The sequence below is a fragment of the Uranotaenia lowii genome, chromosome 1 (genome assembly GCF_029784155.1).
Source record: "Uranotaenia lowii strain MFRU-FL chromosome 1, ASM2978415v1, whole genome shotgun sequence".
In the NCBI taxonomy this organism is placed as follows: Eukaryota; Metazoa; Arthropoda; class Insecta; order Diptera; family Culicidae; genus Uranotaenia; species Uranotaenia lowii.
In genome coordinates this window covers 65,857,635-65,870,070 of record NC_073691.1, presented here as the reverse complement: position 1 = coordinate 65,870,070, position 12,436 = coordinate 65,857,635, and the positions used below count along the sequence as shown (strand labels likewise).

Genomic DNA, 12,436 nt, shown 5'->3' with positions numbered 1-12,436 from the left:
ACTTTTCGGACATCATCGACGTCAGATCCTGTCGGGGCGCCAACATCGAGTCGGACCATTATCTGGTGATGGTGAAGATGCGCCCAAAACTCTCCGTAGTGAACAACACGCGAAACCGGCGCCCGCCTCGGTTAAATATCGCGCGACTGAAGCAACCTGAGGTCGCGGCAGACTACGCGCAATCGGTCGAAGCAGCGCTGCCGGCAGAGGGCGAGCTTGACGAAGCCCCTCTCGAGGACTGTTGGGATACCATCAAAACAGCCATCAACAGTGCTGCGGAGAACGTCATCGGTTATGTGGAGCTATCTCGACGGAACGACTGGTTCGACGAGGAGTGTAGGAGGGTGATGGACGAAGAGAATGCCGCGCGGGCGGCAGTAGTGCAGAGAGGCACCCGTCGAAATGTGGAAAATCACCGACAGCGGAAGAGGCAGCGAGTCCGACTTTTCCAGGAGAAAAAGCGCCGCCTGGAGGAGGAGGAGCTCGAGGAGCTGGAGCAGCTGCATCGTTCCCAAGAAACACGAAAGTTCTATCAGAAACTCAACGCATCCCGCAAAGGTGATCAAAAGGTGGAAGCAGCACTTCGATGAACACCTGAACGGCGCACATGCAGGAGATCAAGACGGTGGGGGAAAGTACATCGCCGGCGTAGCCAACGACGAAGAGGAGCCACTCCCAACGATGAGTGAAGTTAAGGAAGCCATTCGCCAGCTGAATAGAAACAAGTCGGCTGGGAAGGATGGCATCGCAGCTGAACTCATCAAAATGGGCCCGGACAGGTTGGCCGATTGCCTACACCGGTTGATAGTCCGGATCTGGGACATAGAACAGCTACCGGAGGAGTGGAAGGAGGGGGTAATATGCCCCATCTACAAGAAGGGCGACAAATTGGACTGTGAGAACTACCGAGCGATCACTGTCCTCAATGCCGCCTACAAAGTGTTGTCCCGAATCCTACTCCGCCGCCTAACGCCACAAGCAAACAGATTCGTGGGAAGTCATCAGGCTGGCTTCATGGAGGGACGGTCTACGACGGAACAGATATTCACATTGCGGCAAATCCTCCAAAAATGCCGTGAACACCAAGTCCCTACGCATCATCTATTCATCGACTTCAAAGCCGCATACGACACGATCAACCGTAACGAGCTATGGAAAATCATGGACGAGAACGGCTTTTCCGGGAAGCTAATCAGACTGATCAAGGCGACGATGGATGGAACGCAGTGCTGTGTGCGGATTTCGGGTGAATTGTCGAGTTCATTCGAATCGCGCAGGGGGCTTCGACAAGGTGATGGTCTATCCTGCATGATGTTCAACGTGGCGCTAGAAGGTGTTATTCGACGAGCGGTGGGCGAAATGCGGGGCACGATTTTCAACAGATCCAGTCAACTTATCTGCTTTGCCGATGACATTGATATAGTCGGCAGATCATCTGCGGCGGTGGAGGAGATCTACCGCAAACTGAAACGCGAAGCAGGAAGGATTGGGTTGATGATTAATACGTCCAAGACGAAGTACATGCTGGCCTGCGGATCCGAGACCGACCGAACCCGCTTGTCCAGTAATAACAAGGTCATGATCGACGGCGACGAGCTGGAGATAGTCGAAGACTTTGTCTATCTCGGCTCACTGGTGACCGCAGACAATGACACCAGCCGTGAGATCCGGAGGCGAATTATCAGCGGAAGTCGTGCCTACTATGGACTCCACAAGCAACTGCGGTCGAGAAGACTTTGCCCTCGTACGAAGTGTAACCTGTATATGACGCTTATTAGACCGGTTGTTCTCTACGGGCACGAGACATGGATATTGCTCGAGGAGGACCTGCGTACACTCGGAGTATTCGAGCGACGAGTGTTAAGAACCATCTTTGGCGGCGTACAGGAGAACGGAGTGTGGAGGCGAAGGATGAACCACGAGCTCGCGCGACTCTACGGCGAACCCAGTATCCAGAAGGTGGTGAAAGCTGGCCGGATACGCTGGGCTGGACATGTTGCGAGAATGCCGGACGACTGTCCTGCAAAACAGGTGTTCGCTACGAATCCGGTAGGAACAAGACGAGCGGGGGCGCAACGAGCGAGGTGGTTAGACCAAGTGGAGCGTGATCTGGCGAACGTGGGGTGCCCGAGAAATTGGAGAACGGTTGCTATGAACCGAGTGAATTTTAGGAATTATGTTCGTCAAGTTATGTCGTGAGACGGAATACTATGTAAATAAATAAATAATAAATATTCTAGTATCAAAATTTTTGCCGAGGGGTCCACCGATAGCGAGATAAAAATGCTAACTTTTTTGTTTTTCAAATTAGGGCTTTGATGTCTTCGACAAAGTTGTTTATCTGATCAGAATACATAAGTTTGTTGAATATGTCAAAGTTCTATCACATCACCCTCAGGAGTTACAGTTAAAGTAAAAAAAATCTCTTGAAAAAACAGTTTCTTGAACCTGACACGTTGTCGATTGGATAAAATGGTTCGCTGTCTTTGAAACAAAGTTGTAACAAGCCACGATCTACAATTGTTTCATACATTATGATGGGTTTAGAAGTTGCTGAAGCTCTATAGAAAGCATTTAGTGTATTTTATTGGCAATTTTGGAAGGCTCGTCCATCGAAAAGTGCACATTTTCGCAACACCCCCTTTTTTGTGATTATTTTTGATGATAAGCGGAACCATTTCCATATGAAATTAGCGGGGAAATCGGTGGAACTAGTAGAGATTTGAATGATTGAAAATACACATTTTATGTAAAAATTACCTATTTTGCTTATAGAAAAAAAAAACGATAAAACATTTAATTTGTTGATAAAGTGTTGCAGTTTTCTTTTTTATATTTTGTTTGATTTAAAGACATTAAATTTGATTTTTCAAATCATTTAAACCCCAAAAAAATTAACGAATCTGTTAAACTTGGTAGAGCACTAAATTAGTATTTGATATCATATAAATAAATAATAGAATTTGGCTATTACAATATAACTGTTTCAATCTTACTAGCAATTTTCTTTTGTCTATTCGTTTAGTCATAAGTTTTAATCGAATTTAAATGCCTTTTAAAAAACAAAATGTATAAATGAAAACTGCAACACTTAATCAATAAATTAAATGTTTTAACGTTTTTTCTATAAGTAAAATAGGTAATTTTTACATAAAATGTGTATTTTCAATCATTCAAATCTCTACTAGTTCCACCGATTTCCCCGCTAATTTCATATGGAAATGGTTCCGCTTATCATCAAAAATAATCACAAAAAAGGGGGTGTTGCGAAAATGTGCACTTTTCGATGGACGAGCCTTCCAAAATTGCCAATAAAATACACTAAATGCTTTCTATAGAGCTTCAGCAACTTCTAAACCCATCATAATGTATGAAACAATTGTAGATCGTGGCTTGTTACAACTTTGTTTCAAAGACAGCGAACCATTTTATCCAATCGACAACGTGTCAGGTTCAAGAAACTGTTTTTTCAAGAGATTTTTTTTACTTTAACTGTAACTCCTGAGGGTGATGTGATAGAACTTTGACATATTCAACAAACTTATGTATTCTGATCAGATAAACAACTTTGTCGAAGACATCAAAGCCCTAATTTGAAAAACAAAAAAGTTAGCATTTTTATCTCGCTATCGGTGGACCCCTCGGCAAAAATTTTGATACTAGAATATGCTCCATGTAAAACTGAACAATGTTGCTGAAGACATCAAATGTCTATCTCTTCATCCCTGGGCGCTATTAATTTCGTACAGCTAGATTTATGTTCTGCACCACTGTGCATTGGTTTCAAGATATAGTACACAAAAGAAAACTTGTTTTCTCTCAACAATACCTTAAAAAAAGCTAAATTTGAACTTTTAATTCAGAGCGCGTAAAAAGTAAAATTTGATATTTCCCAATTACTAATCAATAATAAGCTATTCTAATGCTGTGAATCATGCGATAGTGTAAATTACAGTGGATGGGTGCCGGGACGGAAAGAAACCGAAATCAATTACCTACCACCAACCATCAATCCACGACTGATTCCCACACCCATTTACCTAGTTCAATGAAGGAATAGCTGAATGACCGACTGTCTGACTGACTGACTGATCACAATCAACACTTGTAGGCACCTACAATGACTACCCTAAGCTAACGACGACATCCTCCTCCATCGTTCGGTTTTAACGCACAAGTGCAGTGTTAGGCATCGTCTTGGCACCGTCAATCAATGGACGCGCACCAACAATGAAACGCGATGAGCGACGATCACTCGAGGGAGTAGTCTTTCAAAAGGTCGAAGATGGAATAGAAAAATTTGAAATTTGTAACTGGAATATACATGTAAGCGAATTTTTTGTTATTTTAAACAAAAAAAAATCAAAAATGCTTTCAGTCTTTTTGAAACGTAAGCCAAAGCTTGTTAGCTTAGAGTTTTCGTTTGAATGAGCTACGCATTCGTAGTCACCGCAGCGTACATACCTCGAAGTCCCAACGATTGCAGTTCATGGGGGTGTAGAGATAATGGACGGATGCCTCCAGTCAGAAGCCGGCAGCCTAATGGGTAATTACGAGACACGATATGGAGATAGTGCGCGTAGCTTCAGGTGACTTAACGACTAGCTTACTTAATAACACGGGGAAACTGGACGTTTGGAGATCGCTAGAACTGGAATGGGGAACAAGTTCTAGACGGTTATGATTTATCTATAGGGTTATGAACTGAGCACTCTTATTAGATCACTGTAAATTGTGACATAAGACTAAGATTAAGGCAAGATTTGTTATGTTCTATCTCGTTCGTCATAATTCGAAAGCCGTAGCTTGTTAATGGGTTGAGCCTTGCCTGTTTTTCTACTGTAGACTCCGGTCAATGATACAGATTCCTCTCAAGTACGTATCCCAATTAGCACCTGCTGAACCGCGCGAAGGTCAGCCATTACTATATTTTGCAATCTCCTCGCGATGATTGTGTTCCGTTCGAAATTCGGAACCTTCCATGCAAGAGCGCCATCCTTCTTCCAAAACTGTAGCCTCTCCGATGGATGGAAAAATGCCGACGTGTGAAGATCAAAACACCTCGAGGTGAACCACCTCGATCGAGAAGAAGGTGATACGATGGACGACGTCCAATTCATACTCAAGCAGGGTGCCGCAGCCTGAGTTGGCGTCTCATTCATGATGCTGCCGCTGATGATGGTAATCATGATGTGGTTAAGCGAATGTCGCGACCTTGGCTTTACTTTTGCGTTCGTTGCGCTCTTTTTCGCGTTTCTCTTTTTTCGAAGGAAAGGCGCTTGAAGGATTCTATCAAGTCGCTGAAGATCGCGCTTGTAAAATGCCATCGCTAAATGAACTATTGAGAAGATTATCTTTGAATGTTAAGGTTTCCTTCGAACTCAGGGAAATTATCTTTTACTGAACAGAAAATCTGTTTCCCAAGCCTCAAGCTTAATCCAAAACATCGCGCAGCCTTTTCACCGATTGCATCTATTTTCCCATTTCTGATTCGATTGAGCCGAGAATTTTGGAGGTCATCAATGGCCCTGGTGGGATTTGGTGAATGGCATCATTTCCCAACATTCACTTCGGTGCATACGACTAGAACAATTCAAAAGCGAAGGGAACTCCCATCCGAATCACAATCGTTGCAAGTCAGGGAAAAACAATATTTCTTGAGAACCTTATTTTCATCCACTGTTCAGCCCCAAAACAGAAGCTGAGATATTCAAATTGATTTATTTCTGCGATGCTCATGTAAATGATTCTGCATAAATAGATTAACAAGTATCAAATCCAGTTAAAAGCATATTAATTAGGCATGCAACACGAACAGCGAAAACGTTATCAGGAGTGGGTCGTGAGAAAAATAACGGTTAGTGCCAACCAATCTTAGATGCATAGTAAAACATTCGTTTCGCGCAATCGATATGCATCTGTTAACGGTTTGTTTGTTTGTATCTTCGATGGTTCATTCTTTTTTAGTTGAGTCAGCACGATAGATCAATCTTTAAGACATATAAACAGTTGAGTTGTAAATTTACAACGAAAATTTAAAGTTGCTGAAATGTTGGGCTTTTCATACTTTTTTAAATCTAGTTCGCTATCTTCTTTTTAGCAATTATCTCGCAGTCTCACAACGATTTTGAAAAAAAAAAACCATTGGAAATCACAAACAATTTTTTTTTTAATTTTTGATGGATAACGGCTTAGTCAGTCATATTTTTGAAAATCAAAACGAATAATTTTGATTACTCTCCAGACGTTTCGGCTAATTTTTGTAGGCTATAAGAAAAACAGCCGAAATGACTGGACAGTAGTAAAAATCATTCGTTTTGATTTTCAAAAATATGACTGACTAAGCCGTTAACCATTAAAAATTTAAAACAAAAATCTTCAAGTCGCAAGTCGATATAAAAGAAAAATCAGTTAAAATTATTGTAACGTTGGAAAAAATTCCGAACACGGAAAGTATGATTAAATCACTACAGTTGATAGAATTTTCAAGAGATTATCAGTCTTATAGAAAAACTAAAAGAGCCTTCTTTTTAGCTTTGACCTAGAATAAGGTTGCCAGAATTTTTCCAGCACGTATATAGGCTGGCAAATCCGGGCAATTTGGTTATATTTTAAGGAAAAAATGAGAATGTGAAAAGAAATAGGAGCCTTTTTTTTAAATATAAAGTCATTGGGAAACCCAGAAAATCGGTAAAGGGTCCACAACTAGGACTCTTTCGACTATGATGTTCCATTTCTAGATCTGACATCATTTTTTTTTTCAATACTAACTATTCAATGCGCAAATTTTCATAAGGGTATAATTCAGAACCTATATTGTGCAATTCCAACTTTTTCTGTCAGCTTTAGGTAAACACTAAAAAATCTAACAATTTTGCTGCTGAAAAATGTGCTAATGAGGAAAAAATTTAAGACATTCATATGAGAAATTAATGTGTTTATTTGAATCGTTTAAAATCCATAATACTATGGTATTTCTATGTTTAAAATGAAATATTGACTTATGTTTGTGATGTTTTCTTTCGAGAAATCTAACCTTTTGCTGATAAGAGCATGTTCAGGATCGCCCCTGATGGCATGGATCGATAGCTTTCTTTACCGAATAAATAAATTCACCAACTCATTCTCACAAAACATTACAAAAAAGTGGACTGTATTTTTCTCCGATAGACTTGGACTTCTATAATGATGGACTTCTCACAAACAATGGTCCCTTTGGACCTCTGACACTGGCCATTCCGGCCTCTGACTCTGGCCACTTAGGTCTCTGATTTTGTCATCGTCTCCGCTGGTGGTTGGCTGGGAAAAGAGACCGAGTCAAGGATCGACGGTGGCTCGATCCTTCGGAAAAACCCCTTAGTGTCCGAAGAAAACCGATGATTTTGGCGCGCATTACCGCCGTTAATGCGCGCAGCATCACCATGTTGCTACTCGGTCATTTCGCTTCTTAGTGTGGTTCATGGCGACCTGTTCGTTCCAGAACAGAGTACTAAGAGACCTTCTTCTTATTATACTCATAAAAATGAAAAGTTTCCACCAATTACGGTAACGATTTCAGACTTCAATGCTATTCGAAAAGAAATCGTCACTTTCGTCAAAGATGTGAAGATTTCTTTTCAGATCGGTCGAAGGGCTCTGTTGAATATCCTAATGGGCATACTTGTTTTTCTTCAATTAGAAATCCCTCAACAATTGATTAGGTTCTTACGGATTTAGGCGAGCATTCCCAAGCAACCAGAAGTCACATATTTACTTGAATGAAGGCATTGAAAGTTACATATTGGCTGACAAAGAGAATCTACTGCCCAATTCCATTTAGTGAACTTTATGCACTCATTAATGAACTTGAAAGTTGCAAAAGTGATTAATATGTACATTGTATGTGACTTGTTTTGCCTAATTCCCATGAGTGAACTATTGTACTCATTAACGAACTTGAAAGTTGCAAAATTGATCTATACGTACGCTATATGGGACTTAAGTCACATAAAGGGCACAAAAGTGCTCAAAACGAGACTTGGTAAGTCACAAAAAGTGCATTGAAGTGCTTTCAACATCAAATCACCACTTCAAGTTTTGACTTCAGTTAGAACAACATCTAGCCTTGGTCTTGTGGTAGCGTGTTCGATTCTCACCACGAAGATCGGGGTTCGATCCCCTAAGCCAAGCAAGTTTTTTTTTCAATAAGTAATTTAGAAATTGAGTGACCATTCTGATGCGATATAAGTAAGAAATGTTGGAAAGAAACGATTGAGCAATTGGTCTAATTTGGAATCTGGCGTGTGGCATCATGGCGGCACCAGTACAGAACATAGTAAATAATTAAGAGAAAGTGATATGAACCGATGCCAAGGGTTCAATTGAGATAGAGAGAGATTTTTTGCTCATTTTGCGATTTTTTTGGAAGCTGAATTAAGAGGCCGGTGGAAGCTGAATAGAAGATCATTAAGACTTGTTTTGGAACTTGAAAGTATAATTAAGAACTAAAATTTTTGTGCTGCAAAGAACGTACTTCATATCAATGATGGGGCTGAGTAAGCGTTTTTGTACCTGTTTTATGGGACTTTTGGTTGCTTGGGTTGTAGCAATTTCACAATTCCACCACCGGAATATGCCGAGACGTGCACGAAACTAGTGATCAGAATTAACAAAACCAGCTAAAAAATGTGTGTCCGATAGTAAAATCTTTGAAAAATTTAATTCCTTCTTTGTTGAATTTATATGTGAGAACTTTCCTTTAAATGGTGGGAACAGTCTTTAACAGTTGGCATATCAAAATTGAAGATAGAATATTTATATTTTAATTTTTCATATTTCATTCATATTTGATTTTTCATATTCGTACAGAACAGCTGCAGTTCGTCATCACATCCAAATAGGATAATGTTCGGACCACGGTTTTTTAACACATGATGCAAGAATCTGTTAGAACCAGAAAAATAAAACTGCAAAAGTTAAGTGTTTTCAAGCTTGAATGCAAGCTGGAAGCTTGAAGACGTTTTCGCTGGTGGCAGCACCGTAAACAAAAAGTTGATGTCCCAGACTACTTGTTCGAAAAACTATCCAGCCGGGTATCTTGATAGAATAGAATATCTTTGGTTGTAGTCAATTTGTTACTCACCGACCTCGATTCAGACCACCTTCCAGTAACTTTTTCTTTATCCCAAAGTCCCATTGAAACCCCTTTAAAATCAACTTTTAACCTTCAAAAAGCTGTCTGGGAGCGATAAAGGAATTTTATTGAACGTAATTTAGATGTAAACGTTCCACTGAATTCAATTGAAGATATTGATTTTTCTTGACAACTTCAATACCCAAGCAACCAAAAAACACATATTTACTTGAGTGAAGGCATTGAAAGTTACATATTGGCTGACAAAGAGAATCAACTGCCCAATTCCCTTTAGTGAACTTTATGTACTCATTAATGAACTTGAAAGTTGCAAAAGTGATTAATATGTACGTTGTATGTGACTTGTTTTGCCCAATTCCCATTAGTGAACTATATGTGCTCATTAACGAACTTAAAAGCTGCAAAAGTGATCTATACGTACGTTATACAGGACTTAAGTCACATAAAGGGCACAAAAGTGCTCAAAACGGGATTTGGTAAGTCACATAAAGGGTACAAAAATACTCAAACGGGATTTGATAAGTCACAAAAAGTGCATTGATGTGCTTTCAAAATCAAATCACCACTTCGAGTTTTAGTTTCAGTTAGAACAACATCTAGGCGTGGCCTAGTGGTAGCGTGTTCGATTCTCACCACGAAGGTCGGGGTTCGATCCCCAGGCCGGGTAAGTTTTTTTTCAATAAGTAATTTTGTACTTGAGTGACCATTCTGATGCGATATATGTAGGAAATGTAGGAAAGAGCAATTGAGCAATTTGTCGAGTTTGAAATCCGGCGCATGGCATCATGGCGGCACCGGTACAGAACACAGTAAATAATCAAGAGAAGGTGATATGAACCGAAGCCAATGGTTCAGTTGATAGAGAGAAATTTTTTTGCTCATTTTGCGAGTTTTTGGAAGCTGAATTAAGAGGCCGCTGGAAGCTGAATAGAAGATCATTAAGACTTGTTTTGAAACTTGAAAGTATCAATAAGAACTTAAATTTTGAGCTGCATAGAACGCACTTCATATCAATGATGAGGCTGAGTAAGCGTTTTTGTACCTGTTTTATGGGACTTTTGGTTGCTTGGGTAATCAATGCTAAAGCCACTTCAATACCTAAAGTTAAACTTAAATTTAATCAACCTTTGATCGATGATGATCTTCAGTTTTTGATACGACTGAAAAACATTCGTCGACACCAATATCAACGAACTAGGGATCCTTATTTGAAATTTATTTACTGCGACCTTCAAAAAGAGATCAAACGTCGTTTAAATTTCATTCGTAACAACAATTTGACAAAAGCAATAGAGGACATAAAACCCTACTCAAAGCCTTTTTGGAAATTAACTAAAATTCTTAAAAAACCCCAGAAGCCAATTCCTACTTTGAAAGATGGAGATGAACTTCTTTTAGCTTTTAGGAGAAAAAGCCTAAAAAATTAGCTCAACAATTTGAGTCTGCTCATGATTTTAATTTAACGTTGCAAATCCAATTGATGTTCAAATTTCCTTAGAATTTGATGATATTCTTTCTAAACTAAATGTGTTTGAAAGTTCTTGTGAGACAAATATTGATGAATTTAAATTGATTTTCAAAAAATTTAAAAATATGGAATCTCCGGGGGAAGATGGGATTTTCTATATTCTTATAAAAAAGTTTAAATTTTAAATTTTTTAGTTAAAATCTTCAATAAATGTTTTTACTTGGCTTATTTTTCCAATAAAAGGAAAAATGCCAAAGTAACTCCAATTTTGAAACCTGGAAAAAGTGTTTCAGAGCCTTCAAGTTATCGACCAATTAGTTTGCTTCCTTCTTTAAGAAAACTATTTGAGAGGGTTATTTTGAATAGAATGATGATTCACATTAATCAGAATTCTATTTTCCCTGATGAACAATTTGGTTTTCATCATGGACATTCTACTACACATCAACTATTGAGTGTAACTAATATGATTAACGCTAGAAAATCTGAAGGTTATTCAACTGGTGTTGCTCTTCTAGATATTGAAAAAAGCTTTTGACAGTGTTTGGCACAAAGGTTTAGTAACAAAATTAGCTCGGATTGATTTTCCCGTATATCTCACCAAAATTATTCGAAATTATTTGACTAGCCGAACCTTACAATTAAGCTATCAAAACTCATGCTGAAAGGACACCCATTTGAGCTGGCGTGCCTCAGGGTAGTATACTTGGGCCAATTTTATACAATATTTTTACTTCTGATCTTCCTGATGTACCAGAAGGAAAAAATAGAAGATTATTTGCTGATGATACTTTGCTTTCAGCCAAAGGTCGGAATTTACGGGTGGTATGCAGTAGCAACAAAATTTAAATTCCTTTTTGAATTACTTGAAAATGTGGAAAATTTCTCCAAATGCTTCCAAAACACAACTTATTTTATTTCCCCATAAGCCAAGAGCAATTTTTTTTAAAACCTAATGAAAATCATTCCATAACTTATAATGGGGTTTCATTAGAATGGTTTAATCACGTTAAGTACTTTGGACTCACACTTGATCGGAATCTTACTATCAAAAATCACATTGAAGATATTCAATCTAAACGTAATAAAAACACTAAATCTCTTTATTCTCTCATCAACAGGAAATCCAAGTTGTGTTTGCGAAATAAGATGCTTATCTACAAACAGGTGTTCCGACCAGCGATAGTGTATGCAGTTTCGATTTAGTCTAACTGCTGCGCGACAAGGAAGAAAGTGATGAAAAGGATTGAGAACAACGTTCTGAAAATGATTTTGCGGCTTCCACCTTGGCACAGCACTAAAGATCTTCATCGGATTGCAGGCATTGAATCGATCGAAGGGATGGCCAACAATATCGTCTCTAACTTCAGAGGCAAATCGATGCCGTCTTCCATGGCAGAGATTCGCTCTCTCTACAATAAGTTTAATTTTAGGATAGTTTTAGTTTTTAGTTGTAGTTGTTTTTAGTTTTAGTTTAAGTAGTTTAAAATATTTTTGACAATCTCCTACATAAAAATACTTGATTGCGCTCAGCAAATTTCATCATTGAACTGAACAACTAATTTAATGTAATAATATAATATAAATATAATGATGAATTGGTACGAATAAAGACCTATTTAAAAAAAACCATAACTCCATTTTCCAATGCGTGTGGTGGATCAAATAGCCTTCATTCAATTCCTCGTAAAACATTCACATATAGGTCACATATTCGTGATAGGTCTGATTTGGTTCAACATTTTTAAGTCCTTACTAACTTTTTGCATAATTATTTGAAAAGTATCGGAGAATCGAGGGTAAAATCAGCCTTGACACCATTTTCCGTTGCGTGT

At 38.9% G+C, this 12,436-nt stretch overlaps 1 protein-coding gene across 1 annotated transcript in view; it reads right to left on the bottom strand.

The window, feature by feature from the left end:
- The window catches only part of LOC129738834 (uncharacterized), a 59,440-nt gene extending 54,855 nt beyond the window's left edge, over positions 1-4,585 (bottom strand). Inside the window, exon 1 of the mRNA XM_055730140.1 lies at positions 4,465-4,585. The gene's annotated coding sequence lies outside the window, so the exon portion shown is untranslated. The remainder of the gene's footprint in view (positions 1-4,464) is intronic.
- Between the last annotated feature and the right edge of the window lie 7,851 nt (positions 4,586-12,436).